This window comes from Pongo abelii, chromosome 1 (genome assembly GCF_028885655.2).
Source record: "Pongo abelii isolate AG06213 chromosome 1, NHGRI_mPonAbe1-v2.0_pri, whole genome shotgun sequence".
Classification (NCBI taxonomy): Eukaryota; Metazoa; Chordata; class Mammalia; order Primates; family Hominidae; genus Pongo; species Pongo abelii.
The window spans coordinates 22,419,969-22,432,375 of NC_071985.2; the positions used below are offsets into that span (position 1 = coordinate 22,419,969).

Here is a 12,407-nt window from a genome sequence, read left to right on the forward strand (position 1 = left end):
CTAAAGCAGAAAAAAGTTAAAAGGAGTAAGCACAGGATTAATGGCTATATGCTATGGCATGAGCATGCAGTACAACTGTAAAAGTAGGTAGTGATAATTGGGAGAATTTATATAAAAATTTTTTTCAAACTGTTTTCAGTAATCAAATTAGTGGTGACAGTATAGTTACTGTTATTTTGACATTGTTGTGTTTATAACGTGAAATGAAACAATGATTATGGAGTATTCTAATTTTATCCCTTATGTTAGGTATCAGAATTCTTGGTGTAGAAGAAAGGAGATGCTGATGTAATCTGGAAGAGATCATTAAAAACCCTAATGTCATGAATTTGAATTGAAAGTATCATTGTGGGCTGGGCACAGTGGCTCACACCTGTAATATTAGCACTTTGGGAAGCCAAGGCGGGCAGATCACTTAAGGTCAGGAATTCGAGACCAGCCTGGCCAACATGGTGAAACCCTGTCTCTACTACAGATACAAAAATTAGCCCAGTGTGGTGTCACACACCTGTAATCCCAGCTACTCAAGGAACTGAGGCCCAAGAATCGCTTGAACCTGGGAGGCGGAGGTTGCAGTGAGCCAAGATTGCACCACTGCACTTTATATCAGTATGAACTTCTGCAGTATTTCATACACACACCCAATACACCATACGTACAGCTCTGTGTGGTGAAAATAACTAGAAACAGTGACCAGCAAGTAGCAGTGAGCATCCCTATTGACAGATTATCATCCTCACATACTATTTCCTACTGCAGGGAAAACAGGCTACTTGGAGAAATTACTGACTCAAGATCTAGGTAGGAAGTGTACAAGATGAGCCCTGTATATCTTGTCCTGCCAAATAGCAAATAAGCTTTCAAAGACTTTTAGGTTCATGTTGGAAGGATACAGGAGTCAAATTGGAAAGATTACTAGTGGCGTAAGATGGGAAATTTTCAAACTTAATAGGGATAATAATAGAAAGAAATAGAAACTCGTCAGATGTGCCTGTATTAATGAGTTTTAATGAGTGCATAATGCACCTGTACCAGCCTCAGTGCCCTGGAGATGAACTGGAAATATGAACAGTACATGTAATGAATGATTACTTGGTAGTTTATCATATGCTGTGTTAAAGTATAGGCTACTACCCATTATCCAGTTATTTACTTTAATATATATATATTTTTTAAATTAGACTTCAAGTTTGCAGAGGCATAGACTATGACTTTTTTTCTATTGTACTCAGTGGATATATTTTATGATGTCTCTCTGGAGGTTTTCTTCATCTAGACCTGCAGCCTTGTGGTTTCAAGGGTCTGGGTGTTGGTTAATAGGTTGCTGCAACACAGCACTACCATTGTCAAGTCATATTTTAGGAACAGTTGCTGTTATATTTGGAATTTAGACCATGAATTCTATATAAGTTCCAAAAGGGGTTATATCAGTCATTATTGCATAGAATGTACACAAAAATATATTTCCTGATAATCAAATTATTTATCTAGTTATTTATTACTTTCATCTTCACTGTGTTCCATAATGGATTTAGATAATTAGAAATAAGAATGTATGCAATAAATCAATGGCAGAATATAAAAAGGAATAAAGAATTACAAAATAGAAATTATATTTTAAAATGAAGACCCTAAACCAAGAAGAAATAATGAACAGAAGTCGAGTCATATGCTTGAGGCACACCAGCTTTCTGTTGGATAGAATCTCTCCCTGAGGGCAAGCAGGTTACGTGAAACTTAGTGGAATATACGTGCTTTCCTGTCTTTGTTTTAAATCTTAAATGCTGGATTGAATAGATTCTTAGGATGGAATGTATTTTTAAAGTAATTTTTCTTTACCCTAGTCCAAAAAACTAAAACGAAACACCAGTTAACTTACTTATGGTTTTCTTCATAACTCTTTTTATCTCATGTAGTTTCATAGTCAAGATTTTTGATTACAGCTTTTATTAACCTCATCTCTTTAATGTTGATAATATTTTATATAATGTGGTTGAGTAAAGAGTACCAATATAGGAAATAGAGCAATCCTATTTTAATAGAATTTGTTGGGGGGAAACACCACATAATTCATATCTAGAGAGTTTTTCATCTGTTATCCCATAAGAATTTCATGAAGGATTGGTATGTGCTTTGCCTATACCAGAGCGCTGATTTTATCTCTTTCGGCTTAGATTTGTGGGTATGATTTGGCAGTTATCCTCTTGGAATGTGTAAAATCATTACTTTTACAATGAGATAGAAATATTTTGAGGCCTAAGGCTTACTCAAAATTTTCTTCAGTATCTTACAGGCCTGAGTTACATTTCAAAATTGGAATTTTTCATATTGCTAATGGAGGAACTATTTTTATAGTATTGTGAAACTATTAAAGAATAGGTAATGTTATATGGATGCTCCTTGACTTACAGTGGGCTATGTTCCAGTAAGCCCATCATAAAGTTGAAGAATCATAATTTGAACCATTGTAAGTTAGGGACCATCTATAGTTAAAAATATAGTTAAAAACTGTTACACTAGAGTATAGGTGAACTCAGGATGTGCACAATTAGGAATTTTAAAATATAAATATAGTTACTGTATTACAGTTCAATTGGTATTGCAGTAACTACAAGGAATTTGGGACAACTACAAAGTTTTAGAGGAAACCTTCCTAATAGACCATTCCAAGTTCTGACACCAATTGGAAGTTCGAGGGGTTCCCAAAACCACCCCTTAGTTTTGATAATTTGCAAGACTCACAGAACTCACTGAATGCTGTTATACTTAACAGTTGTATTTTATTACATGGAATACTGATTTTATTACATGGATACCGATTTAAATCAGCCAGAGGAAGAAGTATTAATATATAGGGTAGAGTTAAAAAAAAATACCACATGTGGAGCTTACATCATTCTTTCTTGGTGGAATTAGGACAGCCCAGCATACATATATGATAGTGCTTACCGAGTATTGCCAACCAGGGAAGCCGACCTAAGCCTTTGGTTTTTATAGTTTTTTGGGATGGGCTCAATTACTTACTGCCTGAGTGACTGTCTTTAGTCTCCAGCCCTTCCCAAATGTTGGGCTGATACCTTTAGTCTCCAGTCCTTTCCAGAGGCAAAACATAGTATGACTCAAATAAATTACATGTATCATAAATTACATTGGTAGATTGTCTAGTAGCCAAAGACACTCCTATCAATCGTGCTATTCCAGGAGCCTAGAGATCATCTTCCAGTAGCTGAGGATAAAAGCCAGACCTCTCTTTGGGCAAGATTAGGTCTTCACTATACAGATAATTCCGTGGTCTTTAGGCAAGCTTTCCTATCATATTTGGACATCTTCATTTAGTGTAGTGTTCATATGGCAGATACAGCAATAGTATCAGTTTGAATGTATCTGACATTTGGAGGAGCCAATGCATGGTAATTGAATGAAACTTCTGGTCTATCCTATAAAGCTATTATATACGTTTTCATATTTTTGTACTAATTTAATTACTTGTTTCCTCCTTTTATCTGTCACTATTTGTACTTGTACAGAACTATTTAGCATAGAAGTTACTTGATAGGTAGCTAAATGTAGTTATTCCTCAGGCTGGCCATTTGATTAGATCCTGAGGAGCCTTTAACTGAATCTCCCAGTGAGTATTTCTCAGATCAGATGCTATTGACTGTACTATAGTTTTAGAAGGTTTTTCTTTTAGTGATATATTATTTATCTACATACAAGTATTTGTTAAAGAGAGTAAGTGTAAAGACATGTTAATATATAACAGGATAATGAGAAGCATAAAATAATTCTGTAGATTTGCTCAGGATGATTTTTTTTTTAGCTTAGAAAACCTTATTTTGAAATAAGTTTAGAATCACAGGAAATTGCAAAGGTAGTACAGAAAGGTCCCATGTACCTTTCACCCAGTTTCCCCCAACTGTACTATCTATCCTACTCATGATAGGACTTCTTCCTTCTGTCACAGTGGGCAGTAGTTTAATCTGCATTTTATTGCCCTGTTACTCCCCGCTTTTCTCTTCTTTTTCCCATTTGCTGAATTTGAATGTTTATTTTCGTAATTACACATAATTTGAATTTCATAGTAGTCTTTCTTTGAATTACATTTTAAATATGGTTTGTGGGTTGTTTTACTTGTTCTCCTTGTTGATTGTATCTGTATGGTTTTTGGAAAGATGCATAGAAAGATTAGGATTTGTATATCCACCATTATTTTGCAGTACCTGGAATTATATAATCATTAGTTTTTTACTCCCATAATTCTTAAATAATAGCTTCACTACCTGGTGGAAAAGATTAGTTTGAGAAAAGTTTACTGACAGAATTTTTTGAATAACTGTTTTCTCAAATGTAAGATGAACCCCAAATTAATGTTCCATAAAGAATTCTAATTTCTGATTGCAGAAAGGCTGTTTGTGACATAATTTTACCAGTGCGGACTTTCTTTTATTACTGATGTAATATTTCTTTGACAAAATTAAGAGACAATTTCAAAAAGCAGTTTCATTTTAATATAATGCAGTATGCTGTTTTTATATGAGTATATAAAAAAGGAGTAGAAAAATTAGAAAATAAAAGTATTGTTTTAGAAGAGTCCACTACCCTAACTTATATAAATGATAAAAAGGAACCAAATGGGAGATAGTAACTTGATGTTGCTGGGAAGAGAAATGCCTGTCTTAAATTAGTGGTTGTCAGGGACCAATCCCCTGTGCAATATTTTGATTAGTGGTGCCTGGGTTGGGGCCAAGGTACGTGCAATTAAAATAACCCTCTATAGTTGAATTCAGTGTCCAGCCAGAGTTGAAACTATATAGATTAACTAATGTCGTATCCGCATTTCGGTCTTATGGGGGTAATATTTGTAATAATCATGCTTTTGGTACTGATGTTCTAGTGAAGTTAAAAAAAATCACCCATAGAATGTTGCCCTTTCAATATAATCGTTGTTTTAGAATGATTTTTTTTTTCTTTTTTTTGAGACAGGGTCTTGCTCTGTCACCAAGGCTAGAGTGTAGTGGTATCATCACAGCTCACTACAGCTTTGACCTCCTGGGCACAGGTGATCCTCTGACCTCAGCCTCTTGGGTAGCTGGGACCACTAACGCAGGCGTGGACCACTATTCTTGGCTAATTTTTGTATTTTTTGTAGAGATGAGGTTGCTCAGGCTGGTCATAAACTCCTGGACTCAAGTGATCCGCTGGCCTTGCCTCCCAAAGTTCTGGGATTATAGGCGTGAGCCATTGTGCCCAGCATAGAATGCTTTTAAAATTTTTAAATCTATTATTTTAAGACTAAAATCATAAAACTTTTAACCCAAATCTTATTTACTTTTGTTTAGGGACAAGGAAAATTATTCATTTTAGAAACTTTAATTAGTGAACATGTTTTGACTAATACTCAAATTATGGAAAACTTGAATAATGTTTTTACAGTAATAGGTATTTTATCTCTTCCAGACATTTCTCAGTTTTCATGAATTATCAAAGTTGAAAATAATGTTTTACCTGAACTTTCCTTTCACTCCTTTTATTGACAATTCTTGGTATCTGGTTGTCTGGCTGCCATGTTATTTGCAAGATGTCACTGACTCAGAGTGGTTTTGAATGCCAGATGTTATTTTGCTGCTTCTTCCAGAAAATGGAATTTGTTGGGCTACTGTTCCACTTACCAATTTCTGTGTAACACATTATGTTCTCCAGAAGCAGGCACTGAGACAGAATGTGTCATGCAGGGTATTTATTAGGGGTTAACACCTGTAGAAGGGAATTGGAGAAAGCAGGTTTGGGTGGAGGAGAAGTCAGATTACACTGAGGCCAAAGCTTCAGTCAGCCCTACTAGGAGTTCTGAAGCGTCTGTGGTCACCTGAGTTGTTGCTAGTTTAGTAGAAATGGCATGGTCTTTCTTATTTCCTTATCAGTCGTTCAATGCATATGAAGTTCTCCAGGAAACACAGGCAGTTGTTTAAAGAGGCTGTCTGTAACTTTGAAGGAACCTGGCAATGGGGAGCTATCTGTTGACATCTGGGGCAAAGCCCATCATTGAGGGAGAAGATAGTACATCTCTGTCCACCATACACCCTGAAACACTATAGTGACTAATATAAAACAACAACATTTTTTTTTTTTTTTTTTTTTTTTTGCTCATGAGTCTGAAATTTGGGCAGGACTAGGCAGCACCTAATTGTATCTTCTCTATGCAGCATGAGTTGCAGTAGCTCACCTGTGGTTGGAAGAATCACTGTCAAAATGGCTCACACACATAGCTAGCCAGTTGGTGCTGCCCATCAGTTGGGGAGTTCAGCCAGAGCTGTGGGCATGGGGTTTTTGTTCTTCCCACGTGGGCTACTTGACTTTCTTAACAACATGATAAGTATGTTCCAAGAGCAAGTGTCTCTAGAGAACAAAGCAGAATTGCATGACATTTTAATGACCTAGCCTTGGAAGTCATAGCCAGCCTAAGTTCTATCATACTGTATTGATTGAGACAGTCACAAGAGTCCGTCCAGGTTCAAGCTGAAGGGACAATCTTCTTGATGGGTGAGTGGCAAGGTTCTAGATGAAAATGTGGAGTGAGAGATATTATTGAGGCCATGTTTGAAAAATATAGTTTTCTATATTCATAAAACTTAAAAGTTCAGGGTGCCTTAATTAGAAATAGGGTTGGCTGCATCTTTTAGAAAATTCAAATTAATAATGGTCCAAATGTATGAGGAGGGCTAGTGACTGAATGAAGTCCTTCTGGGCTAAGGCCCTCACAGAAGCAACTAAAAATCTGAGCATAGCACAAAGACCATTATCCTAAAGGCACTAAAGAGTGAACAGAAGCAGGGAGAACCTGATTGGGAATACATCCTCAAAGAAGATGGAGGTATATGAAATGACGTCTCATGTTTTGCAGCTCTCAGCCTGGGGCTGGGTGAAAATGGCATGGTGTACATTGTGGCATGGGAGAAGATAGCAAGAAGATAAGTGGAAGAACTCAGGTCTCTATGGCCTGTGAAAGCTGAATTTGGGGAAACTATGTTTGTTAGAGAGGGGATCCAAAATCTGTCTACTGACAGCTCGCATGACCCCTGAGTGATAGCTTCACTCAGAGCTGCCCAGCTAAAGACGAAAGATAAGAAACTTCTTACCAAGAAACAGTTTGCAGTTTAAATGTGTTTAATCAGCTGATTAAAAAAAGAAAGAAAAAAATGCTAACTGGAGAAAAATTAAAGAATCCAGAGTTTCAGAAATTTAACATTTATTATGTTCAGGGAACATTCAGAATTACCCAATGTATAAAGAAAAAGGAGTATGTAACTCCTTTACAAGAGAAAAGAGTATCCCTGAAATGACCCAGATGTAGAAATTATTAATAGCAGACTAGGATTTTTCAGTGGCTGTTACAACTGTTCTCAGTAAAGGAAAATAAAATGTGTTCACAATATATGAAAAGATAGGAAATCTCAGCACAGAACTAGAAACAAATAAAAAAATCAAATGGAAATTCTAGAAATGAAAAATACAAAATCTGAAATGAAAATTTTCACTGCAAAAAATTAACAGCCTAGTGGAGATGACAAAGTAAAGACTTGAAGTTAAATAAGCCAGAAGTTATTGAAGGTAATGAACAGAGAGGAAAAGATTAAAATAATAGTAGTCCAAGGACCTGTTAGAAAATATCACAAGGTTTTATGTACATGTACTTTGAGATCAAGAAGGAGAGGAAAGAGAATGGGCCAGAAAAAATACCTGAAGAAATAATGGCCTCAAATTTGATGAAAGATATAATTTTATGTATTTGAGATGCTCAAGAAACACCAGGGGGCCGGGTGCAGTGGCTCATGCCTGTAATCCTAGCACTTTGGGAGGCCGAGGCGGGTGGATCACGAGGTCAGGAGATCGAGACCATCCTGGCTAACACGGTGAAACCCTTTCTCTACTAAAAACACACAAAAAATTAGCCGGACGTGGTGGCAGGCGCCTGTAGTCCAAGCTACTCGGGAGGCTGAGGCAGGAGAATGCCGTGAACCCGGGAGGCGGAGCTTGCAGCGAGCAGAGATGGCACCATTGCACTCCAGCCTGGGCGACAGAGCGAGACTCTGCCTCAAAAAAAAAAAAAAAGAAACACCAGGGAAGATAAATATGAAAAAGGCCATGTCAAGGTTCATTATAGTGAAACTATTGAAATCCAAAGACAGCAAATTTTGGAAGCAGCAAGGAAAAAATGCCAAATTACATTTGGGGGAACTACAATTCCATTAAGAGATGAATTCTCATTAGAAAATAAGGAAGCTAAAAGAGAGACTTAACCAAGAATTCTGTATATCCAGTGAAAATATCCTTCAAAAATAAATGTGATATGATATTTTTAAGTAAAAGAAGAACAAAAAGAACAAGAGGCCAGGGGTGATGGCTTAATCCTATAATCCCTGCACTTTGGGACACCGAGGCAGGTGGATCACTTGAGGTCAGGAGTTTGAGACCAGCCTGACTAACATGGTGAAACCCTGCCTCTCCTAAAAATACAAAATTAGCCAGGCTTAGTGGCGGGCACCTGTAATCCCAGCTACGCAGGAGGCTGAGGCAGGAGCATTGCTTGAACCCAGGAGGTGGGGGTTTCAGTGAGCCAAGATCATGCCACTGCACTCGAGCCTGGGTGACAGAGTGAGACTCTGTCTTAAAAAAAAAAAGAACAAAAGAATTTATTGCCAGAAGACCTGCACTGTAAGACATACTAAAGGAAGTTCTTTAGGCTGCAGGGAAATGATACTACATGAAAGCTTGGATCTGCAGAAAGGAATCCAAGGCACTTAAAATTGTAAATGTCTAGATATACATACTAGACTACAAATTTTTTATTTAGCATTGCTTGAACCCAGGAGGTGGGGGTTTCAGTGAGCCAAGATCATGCCACTGCACTCGAGCCTGGGTGACAGAGTGAGACTCCGTCTTAAAAAAAAAAGAACAAAAGAATTTATTGCCAGAAGACCTGCACTGTAAGACATACTAAAGGAAGTTCTTTAGGCTGCAGGGAAATGATACTACATGAAAGCTTGGATCTGCAGAAAGGAATCCAAGGCACTTAAAATTGTAAATGTCTAGATATACATACTAGACTACAAATTTTTTATTCTTACTAATTTCTTCACAAACCATATGACTGCTTAAAGCAAAAATTATAACATTGTCTTGAACTCATCAGAGATTTGAGGTCATAGGGCAACCAGCTAACCTGAAATCTGAGAAATGACAGGTACCTCCAAGGAAAAGATCATTGAGGTACAAAGGAGAGCAGAGAGCTGCATATTAAGAAAGGGCAGCATTAGGGGAATGGAAATTATGCTTCTGGGAAAAGAGGAACCAGGAAAGGAAACAGAAGCATTAATTTTAGTTGGGATAAAAAATAGAGAAGAAAGTGGTATAGTTGGGAGAATAACCAGCAGTGTCAGATGTCATAGAGAAGTCATTACAGGATTCAAACTAAAAAGATGCTATTGGATTTGGCAGTGAAAAGGTCATTTGTCATCTTAAAGAGTATTTTCTGCATAATGAGTAGGGAAATGGAAAGCCAAAAAAAAAAAAAACTTTTGGACAACTTCTTTTCAGCACTCAAATTCCTTTTAAGAATTTATCATACATTTCAGTGGTAATGTAAGGACAAGCACTTGCATTTTCTTGGAGCAGGTATAATCATAGATAACTTTATACTTATGACCTTCATTATTTAAAAAGATTTTACCAAATATGGAATGCAAAACATTTTCTAGGAGGCCTCTAGTTTTTATTCTTATGTAGTATTGTAAGATGCCAAAATCTTAGCTCAGTGATCAAATTGTTTGTACAGAGAATAGGTAGATGTTTGTCTACCTACTTTTCTTTGATCGTACTTCTTCAAGATGTTAGAACCTTTTGGGTTTGTGGGTACTGTCAATTAAGTGTAACCTTCTTTCTATTCAGGTGACACTAGAGAGCTCTTGCTATTCCTCCTCTCTTGAGCCCCCCTCCCCCAAGTTTGAATGAAGTATCTATGCTTGTTTTACTACCTATTGAGAACATCCTTATGAAGTAATTAAGAGCCTTCTTTACTCAGTTGATAGATGTTGGTCAGCAGAGGCATTGAGGCACCCCCACTCTCGCCCCTAGTGAGCACTAATGGGAATTGGAATGTGTGGCTTCTCTTCACTTTGTTTACACTTTAGAGTACAAAGAGAACCAGGGTGGTCCTTGTATAATTTCGGCCTAGTTCACATCATACTTTGCCCCAAACATTTTTCTTATGACTACTATACATTTAGATTTAAATGAAAATAATAGGTAAGTCTGAAGGAAAAAGGAAACCACAGAAGGCCAAGCTATAGTCTTGGTCAAATGTTTTCTTTTGCTCGAGGTGATAAAGTATGTGAATTTATGTAAGTGTTACACCTTACTTTCACCTGGTAATTTAGTGAAATATTCAGTCCAGCTAGATGGAAAAGCCATTTTCTCTTTTACCCTATGAATCCTTTAAATTCTGCCTCATACCAGCATTATCTATTATATTGCCTCACCCCCAAAACAAAAATAAAACTTAAATATTTTCAGACACAACAGATGACTAGGGAGAATAAATGGCCCATCCTCCTGAGGCCTCATTATTTCGAAGGTTAGGAGAGTTTCCATCTGCCTAAATAGTGACCATTTTAAGAACAGAGAGACTTCTGCCATGGAATAAAATGAGTTAGGATGTGGAGTGAGTCAGTAGGCTACATACTGTATTAAATGTATAATTGTACTCATTGTTGGATAAACAGAGACCAATTAATATTGTCATTTTAACATCATGGTGCTTATCTGTGATATTGATAACCATTAACTGTTTGGACTAAAATATATTGCTGACTGCAGATGATCTTAGTGGCTTAGTGAAAACATTTTCATATTCTTTGATAAAATGATTCAGACATTTACATATGTATTTTTGGTTTTTAATTAATTTTAAACAAACAATACTTAATACAGTAAAGAAAAATCTAATACAAAAAAGGTTATATTGAAAAGTAGTCTCTCCAGCATACCTCTTATGCCTGCTCCCTAGTGGCAGCTATATTCAATTCTGTTTTTTAAAAGTTATTTAACCCCATATCTCTAATGTCCTGATATGTTGATGTTTCTAGATTTGTGAATTTTGGACAGTTTGTAAAGACTTCTATTGACTGCCTTCTATGCTAGTGGAGGATTTAGCTGTTTGTATTCCTCTTTCTACTTTTCCTCCCTGCATTCTCTCACTATACTTTTATCACTATTTTTGCTCTTCTTGGTAGATAATGGTTGCATTTTTGAGACTTTGTAAATATTGTTTATTGCTGAGCCAAGAAATATACTATAATTTTTTCCTTTCTTATATAACTATTTTTCCTATAATTAATAATAGGCTCAAATTTGTTTACAGTTGTCAATACTCTTAAAATTTCCTTTTATATGTACCAAATGCCTAACAGTACATTTTCAAGTATTCCAGTACATCAAATCATGTATCAAGTCAATTTAGTTCCTTTCTGCCAACCTTGTAGGCAGTTATAATTCAGCTTCCTTGGCTCTGCATTATTTATCATATGTATGTTCTCCATCTTTGAAAATTGTGCTGACACCCATCATCTTCTATTGTCTTTTCTTACATTCATTTGTGGGTTTCTCCCTTTTAATTCTTGTATTGTCATTTTACTGTAGTTCTGGAGGGAGCAGAGATAAACATGTTTACTCCCATAAATATTTTTGGGGTGATAAGGGAATAAGAAGAAGGATTTCTGTTTTCTACTTTTATGTACTCCTATAGTGCATAGTATTGCATTTAATTCAGTGCTGTTGCATGTTGTAAATGTTTAGTTAATGCTTATTGAATGTTTTACTTTGTCAGTTGTTACATTCTTATCCCAACCCTCACTCTACCCCCAGCATGCTTATGGGATCCTGAAATTTTATTTCCTAAAACCTTTCTCTCAGCTGCTAATATATAACATAAGATTATTTATACAAGAAGACTGTGTATTGATTTGGAAGAAAATGGTAAGTGATAAGAGTAATGTTGAGCCCTTTGCATTTTAGTGATTTATTGAGAGTTTACTGAATATTTTGAAACTAGGATCTGGTTTCCAGAGTCTGAACTTTTAAAAATTTAATTAGGGGGCGGTGTTTGTGTGTGTGTGTGTGTGTGTGTGTGTGTGTGTGTGTGTGTGCGTGCGCTCATGCGCACACACTTGAAAAGAGATAGGAGTCTTGCTCTCACCTAGGCTGAAGTGCAGTGGCATGATCATGGCTCACAACAGCTTTGAACTCCTGGGCTCAAGTGATCCTTCCACCTCAGCCTCCTGAGTAGCCTCCTGAGTAGCTGGGACCACAGGCATGCGCCACCATGCCTAAGTTTTAATATTTTTTTTTTTATAGAG

At 36.6% G+C, this 12,407-nt stretch overlaps 1 protein-coding gene across 16 annotated transcripts in view; it reads left to right on the plus strand.

Annotated features, from left to right (window-relative positions):
• The window catches only part of CDC42BPA (CDC42 binding protein kinase alpha), a 331,875-nt gene that overhangs the window by 137,566 nt on the left and 181,902 nt on the right, over positions 1–12,407 (plus strand). The window lies entirely within an intron of this gene.